The 22751-nt window shown below is 34.4% G+C and overlaps 1 protein-coding gene across 6 annotated transcripts in view; it reads left to right on the forward strand.

Annotated features, from left to right (window-relative positions):
• The window catches only part of CCHR5.PART0H21orf62 (chromosome chr5.part0 C21orf62 homolog), a 557240-nt gene that overhangs the window by 310612 nt on the left and 223877 nt on the right, over positions 1–22751 (forward strand). Inside the window, exon 1 of one of the 6 annotated variants that reach the window (XM_044071420.1) lies at positions 3814–3864. The exons of the other annotated variants lie outside the window; for them this stretch is intronic. The gene's annotated coding sequence lies outside the window, so the exon portion shown is untranslated. Of the gene's footprint in view, positions 1–3813; positions 3865–22751 lie in introns of those variants that run through there. 6 annotated transcript variants of the gene reach the window in all.

The following is a 22751-nucleotide window of genomic DNA, read 5'->3' on the forward strand; positions in this document are numbered from 1 at the left end:
TGAACAGTCGATATTCTGAAGTAGATATATATATATATATATATATATATATATATATATATATATATATATATGGTTTACCTTCATAAGGCTGCAGTCGGTTTGTCTGACATCTAAATGGCCGAAAGTACAACAGTAAAATATCACAATGTCGAACCACATATTCTTGAATGCACCATGCCATTCAAATAAATAACAGATGTTCAAAGTCAGGATTCCACGTATTGATTTTTCACAGATTGCCACAAACACATTCTGTAATTCGGTTATAACGGTCAATATCATGCACGATCGCACAAACCATTTTCGACCATATGAAGGTAAACTATATATATGTGTGTGTGCTACATGACTACCAGCCATGTTGTCTCAAACTGAGGTGTTTATGCAAGGAATTTTGATTTCCTGACTCTTATGAGGTTGCTTGCTACGTGCTTACTGAGGGGATCAGTTAGCACCTTGGTGAGATACTCTAATGCAGATTCTCTGTCTACAAGGAAGTTTAGTTACCTCCAGTCTACTGTACTGAGTTCAGCTAATATCTATTCGGCAAGATGTTTTGTTTTTTTTTCCATATTTCTTATACTAAATGCTATAACAATAGCTGGAATAGGACTAAGTTTCCATAAGAGAAATGTAGGGTGATGATTTCTGAAATGCTCAAACAATATTCAAGTAGCTTTATTGGCTCAATGAATTGCATAAGCATGTGGTCTACAATCAAAACCAAAAAAAAAAAAAATTAGCAAAACCAGAAAGCCAGTGTAGAATGCACAAAAAACAAAAAAACACTGGAACAGCCCTGAAGAGATGACAAACAGCAAGTCTTTTAGCGTAGTAAAATATTTAATAATATTCGTTTGTTCATGCGAATGGATGTTTTTAATTTCACCTTGTATGCATTAATTGTGTTTTCACGATTGCTCATTTTCTGATGACGTTTTCAGAGGAACAGCGACTATTAAATACTTTACTATGTTAAAAGGCTTGTTTGTTTGTCATCTCTTTAGAGCTGTTCCAGTGTTTTTTTAGTTTATATGGTCTGCAATGCTTTTGACTAGTTGTATTACTTAATATTGTTGATTCACTGATAAGCTGTATAAACAATTGCCCAGCAGTTATTAATGACTTTAATATAATTCTGAGGATTACATGTTATACTAAAATTTCATAGTAGTAGAAAGTCCCAGGATCAAGGCTCAGCAAGCCATAAGAGTATGTCAAACGACTCTACACACACACACATATATATATATATATATATATATATATATATATATATGTGTATGATATATGAAATACATATATATACATACATATATGTGTTTGGCAGTTGGTTTAAGGGATTAAGGCACTGTTAACGGGCTGTTTCCAGTGGTCCAGTGTTGAAAGGTTTGATTCCCTTAGCCTCCATTTGTTTAACTGTGGGTCTCTGACAAGTCACTTAACCAGACAACAGTCCCGGGCTGAGTCTGAAAAAGGTCCATGGAGATCAATGCTCTACAAATACAAATAAAGAAATAAATTACCTGTGCCTTGCTGGGTTTAATTTAAGCGCAGCAGCCTATGTTTGTCAATATACTGCTGTCCTCCTTGAACTGTATTCCTTCCTGGTTTTCTTTGTGGTTAAGGGGTGTCTAATTTAGAATAAATTATTTCCACTTACAACAGGGGTACTCTTCTGCCTTTTTTAAATTTTCAGTCATTTATATAAACTGTGTACACAAAAATATTAATCTGTTACATATGTGTGTGTGGTTCTGACCATGCTTCATGCCGTACTAATGCACAAAGCTTGACTTGCAACACTCACTCAAACTCTGGTATCTTGTAACAAATGTACAGAATTTGTGGTTGAGTATATACTATGGGTCTCAGTATAGTTCTTTTGTTTTGGATTACTATCTATGTCTCTTGCAAATAGCAGTTTCATATTTAAACAAAATATGAGAAATTGTTTTCATAGAAAGAGTTCTAGGTTCCTGAAGTAGGAACTGAGGCAAATAAAGTAGTGGTTTCTAAAATGTAACCCCCATGACCTCCATTAAGCTGGAAGACATGAAGAAATTCTAGCATTCACGATGGTGGGCGAATGCTATGGGTGCATTGTGTAGAGCAAAGCAGCAATCATGAAAGGGAATGAACTAAGAAATGAAAGTGATATAGAACCACAAACACTGGCTTCATTATGATGAAATGGAGGAGTACTGAACAGCGCATTTGGAAATAAATGACTGGACAGTATATTTGTATCCGTGAAGTCAAGATTCCTGACTATAACTCTATCATCTCTCTCTCTCTCTCTGTTTATAACTTCAGTATTGGCAGATTTCTCATACACATCCTTGCTTTATACTTTTCCAGCCCACACCCCAAAATACACAGACTCAGCCTTCCACTTGTCCTGTATCCTGCCTTTTGTGTTTCACAGAGCTAACTGTATAAACATGGTTACTCACAATTCTGCACAGGCTGGGACCTTTATAAATGAGCTCCGAGCTCAATGGGTGATGTATACTCTCCTCTCCTTTTCTCACTCTCTCTTCTGAGATGTGTGTGTGTATGTATGTATATATATATATATATATATATATATATATATATATATATATATATATATATATATGTATATGTATATAGGTCCACTTCTAAATCTTGAAAGCTCAGTTTCGAAATTCAAAATACTGAGTCCAAAACTCAAAATACTGAATTTCATAATATCGAAAAAAACTATACGATACTAACACTTACTATACTCTACCAGAAGTACATAGAGAAACAAATAAAAGACAAAGCATATTAGTTTACTCCAAGTATTAGCAGGGGGACAAGCAATCCTGCGCACCCCACACCCCCTGCTACTTAAATATATCAACTCCGAGACTGCACTTTACTACACTAAGATGAGTTATGTTGTTGTATAGCAAATTAAAAGGGAACACGCCTAAGGTTACAACAGGCAGTCATGAAGCACGTAATGGTATGTTTGCCATTTTCTTCTGTGGAGTGCAATCTTGGAGTTGATATATTTAAGTAGCAGGGGTGGTAGGGTGCAGCCCCCCACATGGGGGGTATGGGGGGCCTGCCCCCCTGCTTATAAATGGAGAAGAGTAATATGTTTTGTTATGTAGCTATGCTGGAACATTGTAAGTGTTGGTGTACTCTGTTTTTTTGATATTATGAAATTCAGTATTCTGAGTTTTCAGTATTTTGAACTTTCAAGATTTTGGACTCACTATTTTGAATTTCGAGATTATGAGCTTTCAAGATTTAGAAGTGTTCATATATATATATATATATATATATATATATATATATATATATATATATATATATATATATATGTGTGTGTGTGTGTGTGTGTGTGTGTATATATATATATATATATATATATATATATATATATGTGTGTGTGTGTGTGAGTGTGTGTGTGTGTGCATATATATATATATATATATATATACACACACACACACACACACACACACACACACACACACACACACACACACACACACATGCCCACATAGTCACATATATACATAGATAAATACATAGACACATGTCTTTGGTTAACTTTAAGTAGCCAGTTACCTGTTTTCAGGCAAAATTACAGATGTAATAGTATTAAGTGAGGATCAAAGAAAAAGTCATCTGTATTTTGGGAAAATAACCCTATGTGATATATATAAATATAGGGAGTGTCTTGTCATAAGTTGTTTTAAACCATTCAGCCAAATAAGGAATTTGAAGAAAAGCTGCCTGTTCAGACCAGCCCCTACAAACTATGCCAAGCCAGTTCGTTATACTTTCCACTGAAGTGGAAGGGAAAGGCAAGATGCTGCACAAGCAACTTGGGAGAAGGTAGGACTGAGTTTTCTAATATTCCTGTAAAATTGTCATAAAATTATGAAGAAATGCTCCTGCAGAATATCTAAACTGAAAGAGCAGGCATTTGCCTAGTTAAGGTGTCCATGTGGAAAGTTAGTAATGTTTTTGATGTGTTGTGGTAAATGGGTGTTAAGCTTGTATATGCTATTTAATTTTCATTCTGCTCAGATTTCAGGCATGAGTGTGTTTTACATGAGGAATGTCAGCTGCAAAAGAACTTTAATATCAAAGATCTGTTCCGAATAATGTATTCATTCTAATTATTTTTACACATTTTACAATTATTTTTCTTCTTCTATTTCACAGACAAATTTGTCCTTAATAGCAGCTAAAGCTTTATAATAGCAAGCCTCAGAAAGATGGGTGGGGAGGTTATGCAAAGTACCATCTGCTGTAAAAAAGTATAAATCAGTGTATATTTTACAGAGACTCTAGGTTTCATTTTCCTTATTTCCCTTATTTGTTATTTGGTTTTATTCTGTAATTCAAGACAACCCACATTTCCAAACATGCACACACACACACACACACACACACACACATATATATATATATATATATATATATATATATATATATATATATGTGTGTGTGTGTGTATATATTTGTTTGTGTGTGCAGGTTTACGTATGCGTGAGTGTTTATGTTGTGAGCCACACTGGTATGGTGGTTACTGTTTCTGCTTTACACCACATAGGCAACTGTTTAGATTCTTGACCTTCTTTTTGGAGTATTCCTGTTCTTTTATATATATCTATATGTCTTTATATATGTATATATAGACAAAGTTGTCCATTTTCAGAGGTAACCCAGGAGGACTGTCTTGTTAAGTGACTTGTTCAGATTCATACAGTTGGCAAATGGAGGTGGAAGGAATCAAACTTTATACATTTTGGTTCTGGGATGCAGCTTATTAAAATTTGGATCCATAATCCATTGCACTAACTGCCAGACAATGATCTTGCTATATGTACATACCCTTTTGCTAGTGTACCAGCCCCCGCCCCACACATTACAAGGACATGCTATCAGTTTGACTGTTGTATCCCTAAATGTATGTGTCAGCATGCATTTGCAATTGGCTCACGTACAGATCCAGAAATGGCTCCTGCTTTGTACTCATTGCTTGGTAGGATGGGCTCCAGCCACTGAAACCCTGATATGGAGATTGGCATAAATTAAGTATAGGACATATTTATATATAGAGAGTGCATGGGGGTGGTCTAGTCTTACTTATATATAATGTCTTGGGGAACAAGTTTGGTGAAGTGTGACAAAGCCACAAGTTACAAACACCTTCCCTTTACGCTGCAGTACAAGATATTATGCATACCTAATGCAGGAATCTCCCTCATATTACATTTATCTATTTTCCCCTTTTTAAGGGATGGAATTTTATTAATTCTTTCTTTTTTATAAGCATAATGTGCATATCGAAAAACATGAACTGCAACATATGGGAATTTTTTTTTCTAACTTTGACTTTTTTGTTCATAAAAATAAAATACAGTTTGTATATACCTTTCACTCACTTTGTAGACATTTGCATACTGAACAACTTTTGAACTCACAGTACCCCACTGCAACATTTTGATTCGAGTTGTGCAGATGTGTACATGCAATACTACTCATGTAGTGCATGGAGCATCAGTGTTAACCTCCAAAATCAGAAAGTTAAACTTGTTAAGCACTACAGTCCAAGACCAAGCTTAACAGTTCTGACGGGTGCTTAACAAAACTTTAAGGGCACCTTAGGTACTGTTAGATAGGGTCTCACACTAGAGACTAACAGCACACAGTGCTGAGCAGCGAACAATAGCAGCAGAAGGTAAAATTACTTTTAAATGCTGACAGAATTCTTACAAACAGAAGGTGTGCCAGGGTACATTCTAACGACTTTTAAAAGCTGTTTTGCCTTCTGTTACTGAAGCACTTTGCTTCTACCTGCTGTACCTTAATTCAGAGGTATAGCTAGGCTGGACCAAGGGTGGAGCCTCCCTGGGAGCAAGGTGTTAGGGGGTACAATCAGCAAATGCTGAATGGTCAGTAATGCAGTCATTTCTATACTCTCATTTCTACACTCAGGTACTGCTTTTGTGGTCAGGAATGAAGCTCTTTAGTGCTTCATGTGTAACAAAGCTAGAAAGCAGTTTGTTACACTTTAAAAAATAAAAACAGCTTTCTTAACCTTTTTTTCTCATCCTCAAGTATGAAAAGGAACTTTATTATTATTATTTTTTTTGCTCCTCAATTTAAAGTTGAGGAGGCTACCACAGGGTGCCAGAAGAGATAGCTATACTTCTGATACAACTGTCCTTGATTTTTACAGAATATTTGGAAGTTGCTTCATATTTTGGTTAAGACCCTCACTTTTTTTTTGATTTTCTGGTTAATCACTGAGGACAAGTTAATAATGCCAGGCATTAGAGTTTCATACTTCTTATTGTTCAGAAAATATATGATGATGATAATGCAAATCATGTTGTTCTAGTACCTTTTTAAGGGAATTGGAGTAATATTTAAAAGTATTCCTTATTTTGATCCTTTTTCCTCCCCCTTTATTTTTAAATTTGTCAAGAATTCTTACAGAAAGAAATTGAGAGGTATGCTGCTATCTGTAAGCACCTGCTAACTGCTTTACCAACTTTCAAAGTTGGTAAAACTCTTCACAGTCCTACACCTTTTTTTCTTTTTTGTAACTGGTAGTACAATGAGGAGATAAAGCACCATGCAAGGGTGGCTCATGCAGCCCCCAGTAAGAAAGAAAGAAAGAAAAAAAATTGTCTTTATTTTAATTCAGAAAATGAAGTATTATTTAAAAATAGTTGACTTTTGTTCTGTTCTGAAAATATCTGAAACAAACAAACAAAACAAATAGTTAAAATCTACTTGCTGGTCTTTTCTTATTTTTGTGAGGAGGGGTTACAGTGGGTTGCACACTGCATTCTGATGGTAGTGAGCTGAGAAGATAAATTCATGTGTGTATTTATTTATTCATTTGATGCAAACACCTGAAGTACAGTCACACAATTACCTGTAATTAATAGTCGTGTGTGTGTGTGTGTGTGTGTGTGTGTGTGTGTGTGTGTGTGTGTGTGTGTGTGTGTGTGTGTGTGTGTGTGCGCGTGTGAGTGCATGTGGGGGGGGGGGGTCATATAGATGTTCTGAACTCTGACTTTTGCAGAATGTCCCTGTTTTTTGTATCATATTTTGTGTTTAACAGCTTTTCCTTTTATTCTTGAGTTGTGTTGACAGGTATGGGGGAGTTACAGTGGGTTGCATTCTGCATTCTTACAGCATCGAGCTGAGAAGATAAATTCATATGTGACAGTTTTTTATGTATTAATTCATTCATTTGATGCAAATACCTGAGGTATACAGTCACAAGTCACATAGGTCGCTGTAATTGGTCACATTGTGTGTGTGTGTGTGTGTGTGTGTGTGTGTGTGTGTGTGTGTGTGTGTGTGTGTGTGTGTGTGTGTGTGCGTGCGTGTGTGTGTGTGTGTGTGTGTGTGTGTGTGTGTGTGTGTGTGTGTGTGTGTGTGTGTGTGTGTGTTTAGAGAACACAGATGCTCTGAGCTACTGATTTTGTAAAATGCTCCTGTTTTTTGTGACTTATTTTGGTCTGTCTGAAGTAAAGTTTTGTGCTTTATTAGCTTTTCCCCTTGATTCTTCAGTTAAGTATTGAGGGGGTATTGGGGGGATACAGTGGGTTACATGCTGCATTCGTGTGGCAGTGAGCTAAGAAGATAAATTAATGCATGGCTGCTATTTATCTTTTTATTCATTCATTTGATGCAAACACCTGAGGTACATAGTAACAGTCATACAAGTGACTATAATTGATGTTTTGTGTGTGTGTGTGTGTGTGTGTGTGCGTGTGTGCGTGCGTGTGTGTGTGTGTGTGTGTGTGTGTGTGTGTGTGTGTGTGTGTGTGTGTGTGTGTGTGTGTGTGTGTGTGTGCGCGCGTGCATGTGTGTGTCAGTGTAAGGGGGAGATACTCTGAAGTCTCCCTGATTTTGCAGACTGTACCTGTTTTTCTGTAATATGACGGTCTGTTCAAAGTAAAATTTGTGGTTTATGAAATTTCTCCTTGATTCTTAAGCTAAACTGTTGGGAAGTATTTTGGGGGGGTTTACAGTGGGTTGCACACTGACAGTAGTGAGCTGAGAAGATACATTCATGTGTGACAGTTATTTACATACTTATTCATTCATTTGATATCAACAGCTGAGGTATACAGTCGCAGTCATACAAGTGGCTGTAACTGATGGTCATGAGTGCATGTGTGTGCATGTGTGTGTGTGTGTGTGTGTATGGGGTGTATACATGCTCTGAATTTCCCCTGATTTTGCAAAATGTCCCTGCTTTTTGTGTCATTTGTTGGTCTGTTCCAAGTAAAGGTTGTGTTTTATCAGGTAAATCAGTAAGGATTTCTGTTGTAAATAATGTCAGATATTTGAGTTTCATACTTAATAACCTGCAAAACAAAAGTGGACTCATATAGCAACAGCAGTAGTTGTCCCTAATTTTCTTCCTTTGTCCCCCATTTTTTAGCTTTCTCCTTGGTTTTTGAGAAAAGAGGTTTAGATATTTGTATGGTGGAGGATTGCACACTGTATTCTAACTTCAGTGAGCTAAGAAGATCAGTTCCTCTGTATCTAAAAGTAACATGTTGGACATAATTTTTTTTACTTTCCATCACTGTCCTACATCAGCATTATACTCAATAAGTGGATGTCTGTGGTGGACTGGCCAGAATGTGTGTGACAGTAGCTGATTACTGACAGTGTCACATTAAGTACCACTGCTATCTAACAGAGCTTGGTTCTCTGGTTGAGTTTTTGGCTGTGATTATTTCCATTTGGCGTGTGCATGTACTCTCTCTCTCTGGTGTTTTATCCATGTGTTTTGTTTTCTTCCCCAGACCCTCATGTATATAATATATGCCTCTGGCCATTTATACTTTTACTTTTGTTCCAGTCTTACACCAGAGGGGTATTTAAAAAGTAACTATCTCTTTAGAGGGGCAGGAAGCCAGGCATAATTCCCAGATAGGATTATTTAATGTAGCATTTGTTTCTTAGTCTTTTGGGGAGCTATTGTTTAATCAGCTTTGAATATTAAGCTTTGGACACAACTTATTTATTCTTGAAAAAAAAAAAATCCAGCAAAACAAAACCAAAACGACCACCAAGGCTAAGGCTTCCAATTTTAATAGAACAAAGGCAACAATGTAAAAAAGCATACAGAAGGATAAGCGCTTTCACGTAGTTGACTATGCTTCATCAGATCCTAAATAACACAGCTCAGAGAGCACTTTTTATATACCATCACAATGCAGAAATAAGCAAGACATTGGAGCTTATTAAACAATCAAGCGATAATTAAAACAAAACCAATAAAACAATCAGGACTTCTTGATTTTTCTACTGCCCCTAGCTACTAATTCAGGTCTTATACAGACAGCAACATTACGTCCTGGATATAAATGAGCTTGCATTCTCAAAATCCATCTAAGTTCAGTTCTCTCCAAGATATTATTCCTATTACCCCCTCTAGTAGTGATTTTTAATGGCTGCAACACCCTAAAACTAAAAGTGTGCATATTGTGCTCAATGACATGTTTAGTTAACGCATTCTGTGCAGTCCTATTTTTAATGTCATATAAATAACCATAAATCCTGTCCTTTAGGCGCTTCACTTTCTTGCCCACATAGAAAAATTGCACTCATTACAGTTAGCTAAATGTACTAAATTTATAGTTTCACAAGTAGCATGAAACCTACGTGAAAATTCAAAGTCCAGGTAAGGATGTTTAAAAAGCTGAGACTTACTGACAGTATTGCACATCTTACAGTTCATGCATGGAAAAGTGCCAAAAGGCAAACTTTCCACTGACTTTTCATGGCCATCTCTACAAAGCAATTGTTTCAAATTTTTATTATTTTTATATACAAAGGCAGGTGCATCACATTTAATGTCAACAGTGGCCCTATCAACCATTAACAAATGCCAATTGGGTTCAAGTACCTTTCGCATAAGTAAATTATCATTGGCATATTTTGTCATAAAACAGACCTTCTCATTTCTATCTCTTTTTCTTGCTTTATTTGAGTTAATTTTCACATTCCCATAGGTGGATTGACTAAGAGCATCCTTCTATATGCTATTTTACATTGTTGCCTTTGTTCTATTAAAATTGGAAGCCTTAGCCTTGGTGGTCGTTTTGGTTTTGTTTTGCTGGATTTTTGGATTTAATCTTACAGACCTTTGGACCACGCTGGTAATTTTTTTGGTTTGTGAAAAAAATAAATAAAAACTTGCCTTACCCATGATTTTTTGTTAAGGCCACTACTAAATTAGAAAGTGGTGAAAAAAACTGTAAGATGCACATCAGAGCATTCAGAACCCTATGACTTCCCAGTTCCCAGCTTAAAACAATTACATCCTCCAGCATTATTAGAGTAGAATCTTGGCCATTTCGGGTGTGTCAAATGGAGGGGATGAAGCTAAAAAGTAAAACAAAGTGTGAAAAGCCAAGAAAAAAGTAATCTATATGGACAGTGTGAGGCCAGGATGAGGAGAAAACAGTGGAAGGGCACTAGGAAATACAGAGGGGGACTGTGCAACAGGGAGCCTTCGGATTCCTTTAACTAAGGCTCCATTTCACCTATGGCCTTGTTGATTTCAGTCAGGCAAGTGAAGTATAGTCAGTAAAGTGCCTGTAATGAGGGGGAGCATACTGAGGCAGTCGGTGGTTAAAAATTAATGACTACATCTCTTATTTGATCACAGGTAAAGGTCACTGACCATCTTTAATAGAGTCCCACCTCATTTCAGTTAGCCCCACTCATTCATTTGCTTCCTGCAGCCCCCCCCCCCTTCCTTGGAAGTCACCAGCTGCCGCTGACTCCATGCACTACAAAGAATTATGATTGTGTCTGTGACCATAGCAGTTATTATGTATTCTCAATGTGGATGCCAAGAGTCACCTTTCAAGCAGCCAGTAACATTAAACTTAGTAACACCTTACTATTTAGTTGTGATTTAATAAAGATTTTAAAAACAGTTTTACTCTCAAGGTAAATTTCGTATACTTCTTGTCATCCATGTCTTGAGCACATAATAAGGTGGTTATGACTGGAAACCCAATTATAGTCCTCTATATTACGTACATTAAATTACTGAACAACTGCTACACTCACACTACCTTATTATTTCATTTAGTTTCAGTTGCTCATCTTTGTTAAACATAAAAAAAGATTTTTCTGTTCTCTTTGTCAGACTGCCTGCACATAAACAGCAGATGTTATACAAACAGTCATTTGTTGCTGTTATTTTTTTATATGCTGAATACTGCGGTGCTCACAATACAAAAGCACATTTAAAAGTGAAAATGGTGAGTACTGTTGCTGTAACTACAAATACTTAAATTAGTTCTCGATCCTGATGCTGGTATGGTGATGATAAGAATGCTTAGCAAGGTGCGTGGAATTGATATATGCTGGATACCACACAGGCATTTTGAGGCTGCACACCAAAGAGCTCATTGCGTCTTGAATGTCTAGTATTCCCTAATACCTTGGAGTGCATTATTATGCTTAGAAAATATGCATTTTTTTGTTTTTATTATTAAAATATATATTTTCTATGTTGATAGAAAACAGTTCCCAATGCATTAACTAAGACAGGTTTCCATATTCTGATAGGAAGTGTCGTATAGATATACCTATGTACCCCCCACCACACAAGATTTTGCACTACAACAGGTTACATTAGCGAGTTACAGATTTACCATTAAAAGGGTAGGTTTTTTTAAACAGTACTAGGTCACTGTGTTTCAGTCATAGTTTAACTGAATAATATCAACAGCAGAAAATGCAGCCTGCAACTTGGCCATCTTTTGGACTGCAGACTTATAGCTGACAAACTGAAATATAAAATGCTAATCTTATGTTTCAAAGTGAGTATAATGCAAATAAAGTGAATCTAAAATAAAAAGTAATATTCCTGAATTCACCTACCGGAAGATGTCACACTCAGTGCCCACTCATACTATGTTACAACTCTGAGGCTGTACAAATTTGCAAATGAGTGACTAATTCCGACGTGAATAGGCAGGAGTTCTGCACTCCTCAGTGAGTCATTCATTTTTCAAATTTCTGTTACCTTGGAGATAATTATATACTCTATGTGCAGAGGCTTTTGGAGTAGACTGGAGCACAACCACCTAATTCAAGTATTTATTATTTATTGCAATGAGCGAGTTAACAATTTTCAAATCCAAAAATCTTTAACTTCATATAACAGAAATATAACTCCAAAGAACTATTCATTTCTGCGCGAGTCCACAAAAAATATACACAGAAAAATCAGAGAAGCAGATTATGTAATGAGAGCTCTGCCTTGCACACTGCATATGTAATTTGGAAATGTTATACATAATTTGAATGTCCTGTCTCATGTGTTTTTTTTAAATACTGCAAATCCTGAGCTGCTGCTTCTTTATCCTAACAATCAACTATCCACAAGTTTACATATAAATTACTTTTCTCCACTTTTGAATTGTTTTCCAGTAAATTATGTCCTATGTTTACTTGCCCTACAGTTCAATATAAAAAATAAATCTTTTAATATTCATCAATATGTACGGATTTTCTCTATTCAGCAATTACCTTCACTAAAGCAAATTTATCACTCAGTTTTTGACATGAGATATGGGATCTAAATTGTCTAGATATAGTAAGGCCTTGTTAAGTTTAATTCTGTTGGCTGCCAAAAAAGCAATTACTAGAAAATGGAAATCAAAATCTAAACCAGCTATACTTGAAGAAGCCCAACGTCAAACATCCTCATTTTTTTCAGAAGGGGAGAGGTCTTCAAGTTCATCCAACAGATCACAACGGAAATCGACCAGAGGAAGGAAAAGAAGAAAGGGGAGAGGGAAAGCACATTAACAACAAACTTTCCAGTATCTAATTTGTCTAAACATGTCTTAACCGATTATGAATTTAAGGTCTTATCTAAAGGTTTTACGTTCATACCTTGTCATAGAGCCTCTAACACTGACTTAATTTGTGATTTTAGAAAGTTTGTACAGAAATTGAATTTAAAGTATATTTTAAGTAATATTAATTTACCAAGTGAAGTAGATACAAATAAAAATAAAATTAAGAAGCCAAATCTGTATAACTAAGCACTGAATAACACTCTGAACGTGTTTTCCAAATCTTGTGAGTTTGAATTCCATAATTTAATTATGGGAAAAGCTAAGCATAAGATGTTTAATTTGGATTCAAACAAACAAGCAGCACTTAAACAGCTTCGTCCACACAAAAATGTGGGATATATGAAAGCTGATAAAGGCTGCGGTTTGGTTATAACTGAACAAGAAAGATATGTTAAAGAAATGGAAAGCATGTTGGCAGAAGTATTATGACACCGGTAGCAAAGAATTTGTTAAAAAGTGTTACAAAGAGATTGTTAATTATTTGAAATGTTTAACCAGGGATACATTAGATCGACTGTTAACGAATTTTTCAATATATATTACAACCAGAGCTTGGAAAGATTTTTGGAATGCCAGAAATCCATAAAAACAAATAAGCTCCACCATATAAACCAATTGTGTTCTCCCCAAGAAACAAAACAGTATGTATTTCAGTGTATTTACATCACATACTTAATCCTATAGTACAAGTTAGAAAGCATTTTTTCAAAGATTCCTGGTCATTTTTGAATAGTCTTACGGAGTATCAATTCACAGGTGAAGAAACTGTGTTAGCTATGATAAATGTTAACTCACTGTATATGACCAGTGATCAAGAAGAAGGGTTACAATCTGTTAAATTGTATCTAGAGAAATATGCGAAAATGGAACAAATTGACATTAATATTGTCATAGTCTTGATGGATTTAGTATTTTTTTCCTGTTCAGTCATTGCATATACCAACAAATGTCTGGAGTAGCTATGGGGGCTAAGACAGCCCCCGCTTTCCGAATGTAGTCATGTGTTGGTGGGAGGAAAGTGGGAGGAAAGTATACTTAAAGAAATGCCTTTGTTCCAACAAGAGAAGTACTACAGGAGACATGGAGATGATTTTGTATTTATATTGGGAGAAAGTGAACATTTATTTCAGGAATTTGTTAAACAAATGAATGGTAGTGTTCCTTGACTTAAATTTTCTTTCAGTGCAGTTGGAAAAACTATTAATTATTTAGATGTGACTATGGATGTTATTAATTCTCGTTTTACAAGTGCTGTATATAGAAAGGAGACATTTACAAATAACTATCTCTGTTATAATAGTCACCATCAAAAAAGATGAAATTGAATATTTTTTGTGGACAGATTATTAGGTTGTGTCCCCTAATAAGTAATAACAATGAATTATACAGAGAGATTCAATTTTTAAAAACTATTTTTGTTGAAAGAGATTACCTGGAAAGGGAGCTTCTTAAAATGCAAGAAGTTCTTAGTAAACGGGAAACTTCATTTCCCCTCTATTTTACATAATGGCATTATGTCCAAAAAGTCGGATGACATTAGAGTTAATAAAGACAAAAGTTGTACTTTTTTAGTACCCCTTACTAATGACAATTAAGATATTATTGATATCATTAAAAATAATTGGAAAATAGCTTGGGGTAATTCTGAACTTAGTAAAATTATAGACAAACATCTGTTTTTTGTTTTTAAAAAAGTGAAAAACCTAAAAGCTTTATTGGAAAATGATGCAGATAGGTAATACAGGCTTGTTAGTATGACAGTTGGTACTTTTGCATGTTCCATCTGCAATCAATGTCGATTTATTAGTAATGTTAGTTCTGTTACTTTCTATCACATTGGTTTTGTTTATGAGAAAAGATACAGTTGCCACAATAGTGGAGTAGTGTATATTGCTAGATGTGGCACGTTTAAATTTTTATGTAGGGAAAAGCTTTAGGGAACTGTGGTAAAGGATTAGAGAACACACTAAGGCTATAAAAAGTAAAGATTTTTCCAAAGATTTGGCCAAGCACAGTTTTGAGTGTGCCAGTTCTAAAAAGTTCCATTTTACTGTGTTAGAACAGATAAAAATGGAAAGTTTTGCATTTAGTTGTAATAATGTATTAGAGGCTAGAGAGTATAAATGACAAGTTTTTTAAGGGCCGATCAAACACCTGGTTTGAATGAAAACCTAAATTTGAAAAGTCTGTTAAGATTAAGAATTATTTAGTTTTTGATATGTTATTAAATTGTGACTTTATGCTTTTATGAAATACACCTATGAATATACTATGGTTGTTTTATAACGTTCTACAATGCTTTGAATGGAGTGTTTTAATCATTAATTGGTTTAAAGGATGTGACATATGGGTTGTCACGGTATTTAAGAAGATGTAGTAAATATGGCTGAATTTTCTGATGAAGTTCCACTTGATTAAAAAGGAACAAAAGTAGTAAATATTTTGTGCAGTCTGTAGTTTTTCATTAGAGTTGCAGAGGCCGTTATTGCAAAGTTTTTGTTTTTGAGTATTAATTCGTTGCGAAGCAGTGTTTATTTAAATATATATATATATATATATATATATATATATATATATATATATATATATATATATATATATATATATATAAATAACACCCTGCAGAGCCAACTGTGAATCGTTCAGAGTATGAACAAATAGTGCGTGAGAGTCTTATAAAGTTCTTGATACAATAATGGCTAGTTGCGATAGTTGTAAAATCACAAATATACTAATTACTCACTTGAGTGAAACGCTCATTCCATCTCTTCATGCCTTGGAATGAAGCCGAAGAAAGTTCGTAAATTCAAATATTAATAGCATCCAAAAACAGCTTGCTTTGGGTTCATACACAATGCCAAATAGCAAGTCTTGACTTAAAACAGCGTTGTTCCAAACCACGGTGGTATAACCTTCTGGCCAGCGTATATCCAAAAACTTACGTGCATCCAGATACTTATGCCTTGTACACAAAACCCATCAATCCATGTATATAGATTTAAAACAGAAGTTTTATTTACGTGAGCGCTTTCACGGCTATATGTCGCCGCTTCATCAGACAAACAACAAGAACTCATTAGAAAAGACTTTTTAAAAGACTTTTTAAAACCACGTAAGCATCACTTCAACCAATCAAATGCAATTCCTACTTAAAGTCATAAATACAAAAAAGTCCTAACGCTATAAAAATTAATTAAGTATTAGTGACCTTTAAATAATCTATCATACAACCAAATCTGCGATGCTAGCTCAAACATTCCATTGCTCCCATTTCAGGATACACAACCAAACTTAACAGTAACAATAAAGTAAAGATGCTCCACATATTAATGCATCTGCGACCGGCAGTAGGTGCATTGATGTCCAATATCACAATATTAAAAGTTGCAGATGCATATAAAAGCTTTTAGAAGCTTTGATGAAACCTTCGAAATCAAAAACTGCACATGAAGTGCAGTATTGATTACAAACACTTGTTACGTATTGCGATTGCAACTAGCTATTGATCTAATGTTGTACAGTGATTGCAGATACATATAAAGGCTTGCAAAATTTAAAAATCAAATAAACCAAAGAAAGTTGCAGATGCATATAAAAACTTTTAAATCTTTAACATGACCCTTAGAATCAAAAACTGCACATAACATGCAGTATTAAATACGAACACTTATTACGTGTTGTTGCGATCGCAACCGGTAGTCAATCCAATGATATACAATGACACGATATTAAAGATGACAAATACATATAAAAAGCTTTGATAAAGCAATAAAAATTAAAAATCAAAAACCAAAAATCAAAAACTGCACATAAAGCATGATGTTGTATACGGACACTCATTACATATTGTTGCACTATCTTGCAGTCTGTATAGACTATATACCTACATTGAATATAGTGCCTTAAGATATTGCAATATATTTACAATGTATCTGTATAAAAAATGTCTATATTCATATCATAGATATAAAATCCAGCGTAATAACTTGAACAGTATGATTTACTTCTTTAGTAAAAGCCTGACTTGAAGAGTCACCACTCTTCAATAAGCGGCTTGGGACGCGCAATTCCATATATTCATGAATGAATATCTTATTTAAGTGGATATTTAAATATATACATTGATGTTACAACGCAAACACAACTCGTGCCTCATGCTAATTATAAGGCATGAATGCAGTAATATCTATGGGACATATGCAGTATATACATATGGATAGGTGTATAATATAACTGATATGCACATATTTGATGATAGCATTAAAATAAAAACAATCTAAAACTAATGTGTAATGTATAATATGTATAAGTCCATGTATTGACTATATAGCAATTGATCAATTAAAATGTAAATATGAAATGTAAATATAAATTCATGTATTAATTTGGTAATAAATAAATATATAATGTGTGTATCGAAAGCTAAAAATAAAAAGTAAAAACTGACTGAGAATAAAAGATTAAATTTGATAAAAGTAAGTGAAAAATGTAACTTGCAGACATAGATAAATAAATAAATAAATAAATGTATATTCCTACTTAACAATATGTGCAATTTATTTATAGCAAAATATGAGAAATTGATAATAAATATTAAGCGTGTACATCTACCTTTCCTAAATAACCTGTGTACAAAGTGTATACAATATTTAAATGACAGATATTAAAAATAATTGTCATTTTGAATCTAGAGTCGGATGTTTAATGTCGTAATTTCCTATTTTTTAGGATAGGTTTCAATGAAACCATTTCATTCAGGCCGTTGCCCCTGTGTGCGCCCAATCTGAATATCCAACCTATCTCAGCCTCTTCGGTATTGTTAGTAACATCCCCCATCCTGTCAGATATTCTCTGTTGGTATAGGACTTGAAACAAGAAGGTATGATGTGTCCCATTGTTGATGGTATGTTTAGCCAGGGCACTGTATTCATCTCCCCTCATAGTGCAATATTTATGGTCTCTTATTCGCTCTCGTAAAGAGATACATGAATTTATATTTATATTCATATTTACATTCTAATCGATCAATTGCTATACAGTCAATACATTGATTTATACATATTATACATTACACATTAGTTTTAGATTGTTTTTATTTTAATGCTATCATCAAATATGTGCATATCAGTTATATTATACACCTATCCATATGTATACACTGCATATGTCCCATAGATATTAATGTATTCATGCCTCATAATTAGTATGAGACATGAGTTGTGTTTGTGTTATAACATCAATGTATATATTTAAATATCCACGTAAATAAGATATTCATGAATATATGGAATTACGCGTCCCAAGCCGCTTATTGAAGAGTGGTGACTCTTCAAGTTAGGCTTGTACTAAAGAAGTAAATCATACTGTTCAAGTTATTATGCTGGATGTTATATCTATGATATGAATATGGACACTTTTTTATACAGATATATTGTAAATATACTGTAATATCTTAAGGCACTACATTTAATGTAGGTATATAGTCTTTATAGACTGCAAGATGGTGCAACAATATGTAATGAGTGTCCGCATATAACATCACGCTTTATGTGTAGTTTTTGTTTTTGGTTCTTGATTTTTAATTTTTATTGCTTCATCAAAGCTTTTTATATGCATTTGTTATTTTTAATATTGTGTCATAGCATATCATTGGATTGACTGCCGGTTGCGATCGCAACAACACGTAATAAGTGTTCGTATTTAATACTGCATGTCATGCGCAGTTTTTTGATTCTAAGAGTCATACCAAAGATTTAAACGTTTTTATATGCATCTGCAACTTTCTTTGGTTTATTTGATTTTTAAATTTTGCAAGCCTTTATATGTATCTGCAATCACTGTACAACATTAGATCAATAGCTAGTTGCAATCGCAATACGTAACAAGTGTTTGTAATCAATACTGCACTTCATGTGCAGTTTCTTGATTTCAAAGGTTTTATCAAAGCTTCTAAAAGCTTTTATTTGCATCTGCAACCCTTAATGTTGTGATATTGGACATCATCGCACCAACTGCCGGTCACAGATGCACTAGCATGTGGAGCATTTTTACTTTATTGTTACTGTTAAGTTTGGTTGTGTATCCTGAAATGGGAGCAATGGAATCTTTGAGCTAGCATTGCAGATTCGGTTGTATGATAGATTATTTAAAGGTCTTAAATACTTAATTAATATTTTTATAGCGTTAGGACTTTTTTGTATTTATGACTTTAAGTAGGAATTGCATTTGATTGGTTGAAGTGATGCTTACGTGGTTTTAAAAAGTCTTTTAAAAAGTCCTTTCTAATGAGTTCTTGTTTGTCTGATGAAGCGGCGACATATAGCCGTGAAAGCGCTCACGAAAATAAAACTTCTGTTTTAAATCTATATACATGGATTGATGGGTTTTGTGTACAAGGCATAAGTATTTGGATGCATGTAAGTTTTTGGATATACGCTGGCCAGAAGGTTATACCACCGTGGTTTGGAACAACGCTGTTTTAAGTCGAGACTTGCTATTTGGCATTGTGTATGAACCCAAAGCAAGCTGTTTTTGGATGCCACTAATATTTGAAGTTACGAACATTCTTCGGCTTTATTCCAACGCATGAAGAGATGGAATGAGCGTTTCACTCAAGTGAGTAATTAGTATATTTGTGATTTTACAACTATCGCAACTAGCCATTATTGTATCAAGAACTTTATAAGACTCTCATACACTATTTGGTCATACTTTGAACGATTCACAGTTGGCTCTGCAGGGTGTTATTTTTGTACATCATTGGGCATTCGATATTATCATCATATATATATATATATATATATATACACACACACACACACACACACACACACACACACACACACACACACACACACACACACACACACACACACGCACATGCAGACACACATGGCAAATATGTGACATAAAGCAGTCCTAAGGTGTATACTGAATAACTGTGCATTCAGAGTTAAAGTGCAAGTTATGGCTGTGCATTTTAGGAGTATTTTGAATGATTGCTTATGCCAGTTGGTGTCAAGTAGGTAGAAATTACATTGTTACTTAGCTGTGAAAGTGTGTCAGGATGATGGGCACTTGAGTTGTGCATGTGTAAGAGTTAAATTAAAAGTATGTTTTTTTAACATCTATGGTTACTGTGTCAGTGTTGCTGGCGTGACTCCACTTTTGGATGATGTTTATCCCACGTGGTAGCATGTCTGTTTTCAATCTCTTGCACACCTTGGTTTTAAAAAATATGGGACACGGCCCTCTGTCTGCCTTTCTTTCTGTTCCTATGATATTTATTGTGCTTGTGAATGCTATGGGTTGCATAGTGTACCTTTGATTTAATGTTTATTTTCTTCCTTTTGGTTCAATGTCTTCTGGTTCTGTTTAATATTGTGTACCACTACAAAGTTCCCTAATAAGCATTCTTTTTAAGGACCAACAATGACACATTGCTGAAAAGATCTGTGCTACCTTATAAGTGGAGATGGGTGTTTTTCCTCTTTTTATTCTGGATAACTGAGAGATACTTGGCAGTGCCACTTATAACTGTAATTTAGTATCTTACATTTTAAAAGTCTACATGTTTTACAGGCCCACTGCATGATGTCACTTCTGAAAAAGGAACTATTAATATAGGTAGGTCCAGAAAAAAAAAATTATTAATATAATTAGCCCCAAAATAATTTATTAATATAAATGCCCTTCACAGCAAAAAGACTGCCTTCTCCTGTAAAGCCGCGTTTAAAATGCTTAAGTAACCATTCCCTCCAGAATGTGCTGTTTCATGCCTGGAATCACCAGACAGACAGAACTTAGTTGCTTCACACTTTAAATTATTTACACAAAGTGTGCAAAACTATAAAACATAGCAAAGCTTCACACACAAATGTTCACTTATTATCAGTGCACTTGCCTGATAGCAAACTTCAACAACAGTTTTATAAAAAGTTCAAAATATATTAGGCAGGCATTTAAATACTGTGATTGACTAATGTTGGAAACTAGGATGGGTGACAACTGTCAACATTAAGGGAAGCACAAATGAGCAGGAAAAGAGTGAAACATTGGCAGCAGCAGTATTTACAAGTCCCTTTCCATTGTATAATTATTTTTTATTAAGTTGTAAACTAGAAAACACTACCAGCATAATAGCCTGCATACTTCCCAGTGGTTCAACAAGTCGGGAAATACTGGTTCAGCATAATTTTTGCAACAGTAAAACAATATGTCTGCCCAATTTTATCCACAAGTTCTTCTACCTGTTCTGTTCTACAATGTCAATCTACAGTACTCTGACTACTAAAGCATGTCAAGTACAAAAGGAATGCTGAATCAAGATGTACTACAGATGGGCACACATGAACACACCACTTGAAATGCTCTTTGCAATTATGCATGGCCAGAAGGACTTACCCCTGATTTTACTTATTATGAATTTAGGGAATAAACAACAACTATTCACTTGTCAATATAAATGTACTGTGGTGGAGCTTTTCTTCTCGCGCTTCCACTTAAAATGGGCTCTGTCAAGTCAGACTTTCCAGGTCAACAAAGACAAATAAATAAATAAACTACAAGGATTGGAATTTGTTCATACTACTCTGTATCAAATCCATCTAAACAGAAAACTTTCTGTTCCCCTATTTTCAGTTCTGTCAAAACAGAAATCACACACCTAATTACATGCAAATACTGCTAAAATATGAATCAATTTGAGCACACTCATGCTCGAACCTTACAAAGTTTTAGAATTAAACAAATAAATCTTTATATTACATGACATGAGTCCTTTTATGTTTATGTTATGAATCTTGGAGTAATCTTCTATAACCTATCTTAGTAATATGAGATATTCATTATATGCAGAAAAGGGAGTCTACATTTTGAATTATCTTAAACCAGAAGAGGACATTTTGAAACACTTCCAAAATATATGCAGTACTGAGCATTAATCTACAAAGAGCATCTATTGCACCTGTCAGACAAGATCCATCCTATTTTTTAAAGAAGGAATTTAGTGTATTATAAGTTATATACTATTAAATATTGTGTGGATTTGAGTTTATATATGAAATAACTTTTGGTAGCTTTCAACTAAATTGGCACCAAGTAATTTAAAACAATAGGGCCTTATTCATTCCATAGATAATAAATGGCACAAGAACTACTTGATAGTTAATCAAAATTATTTGAGTAGCCATTATTAAATATGATAAGCAGATGTGATTTTGTTTCATTTACAAACAATAATTTATTTTTATTTATTTAACATTTGCTTACCGGGAAAGTCCGACTGAACATTTTCAGCCAAGGCCTGGGGAGAAAAGCTCCAGCAATATGAAAAACAAACAAACATTATACCACGAGAAAATCATAGAGTACAGGTCAACAATGCAAGTACACATTGCAAATATAAATAACCAAAAGAGATGACACCTTACCAATTTTAACAAAATTTGTACATCAAAGAGTATATGGTATTATACAGACTAGACTAGCATATATATTACAAAGCACAGTATGATATTTTTGAGGAACACTTGAAATGATTTGAGGTAAAAGAGTAAGTATATATAGGGAAGGAAGAATGCATAATAGGATAACACTGTAAAGTGTAGATCTAAAGAAAGTCAAAGGGTGTGTATAAAAAGTGGAGAATATAGAATTAGTCAGGTGGCTAGCAAGAGCAAAGCCAGGATTTTTCCAAGTGAGTAAATAGAATTTTTTAAATTGTACTTTGGTACAGATGGAAGTGATGGAAGAGGGTAGTTTATTCCATATTTTAGGAATGATGTTAAGAGAAAAAGGATTCTCCAGCTGAGTTGTTAGCTGTGGTGGATTTAACTAGGAGTTTGT

The sequence above is a fragment of the Protopterus annectens genome, chromosome 5.part0 (genome assembly GCF_019279795.1).
Source record: "Protopterus annectens isolate FY-2018-M chromosome 5.part0, PAN1.0, whole genome shotgun sequence".
Taxonomy (NCBI): Eukaryota; Metazoa; Chordata; order Ceratodontiformes; family Protopteridae; genus Protopterus; species Protopterus annectens.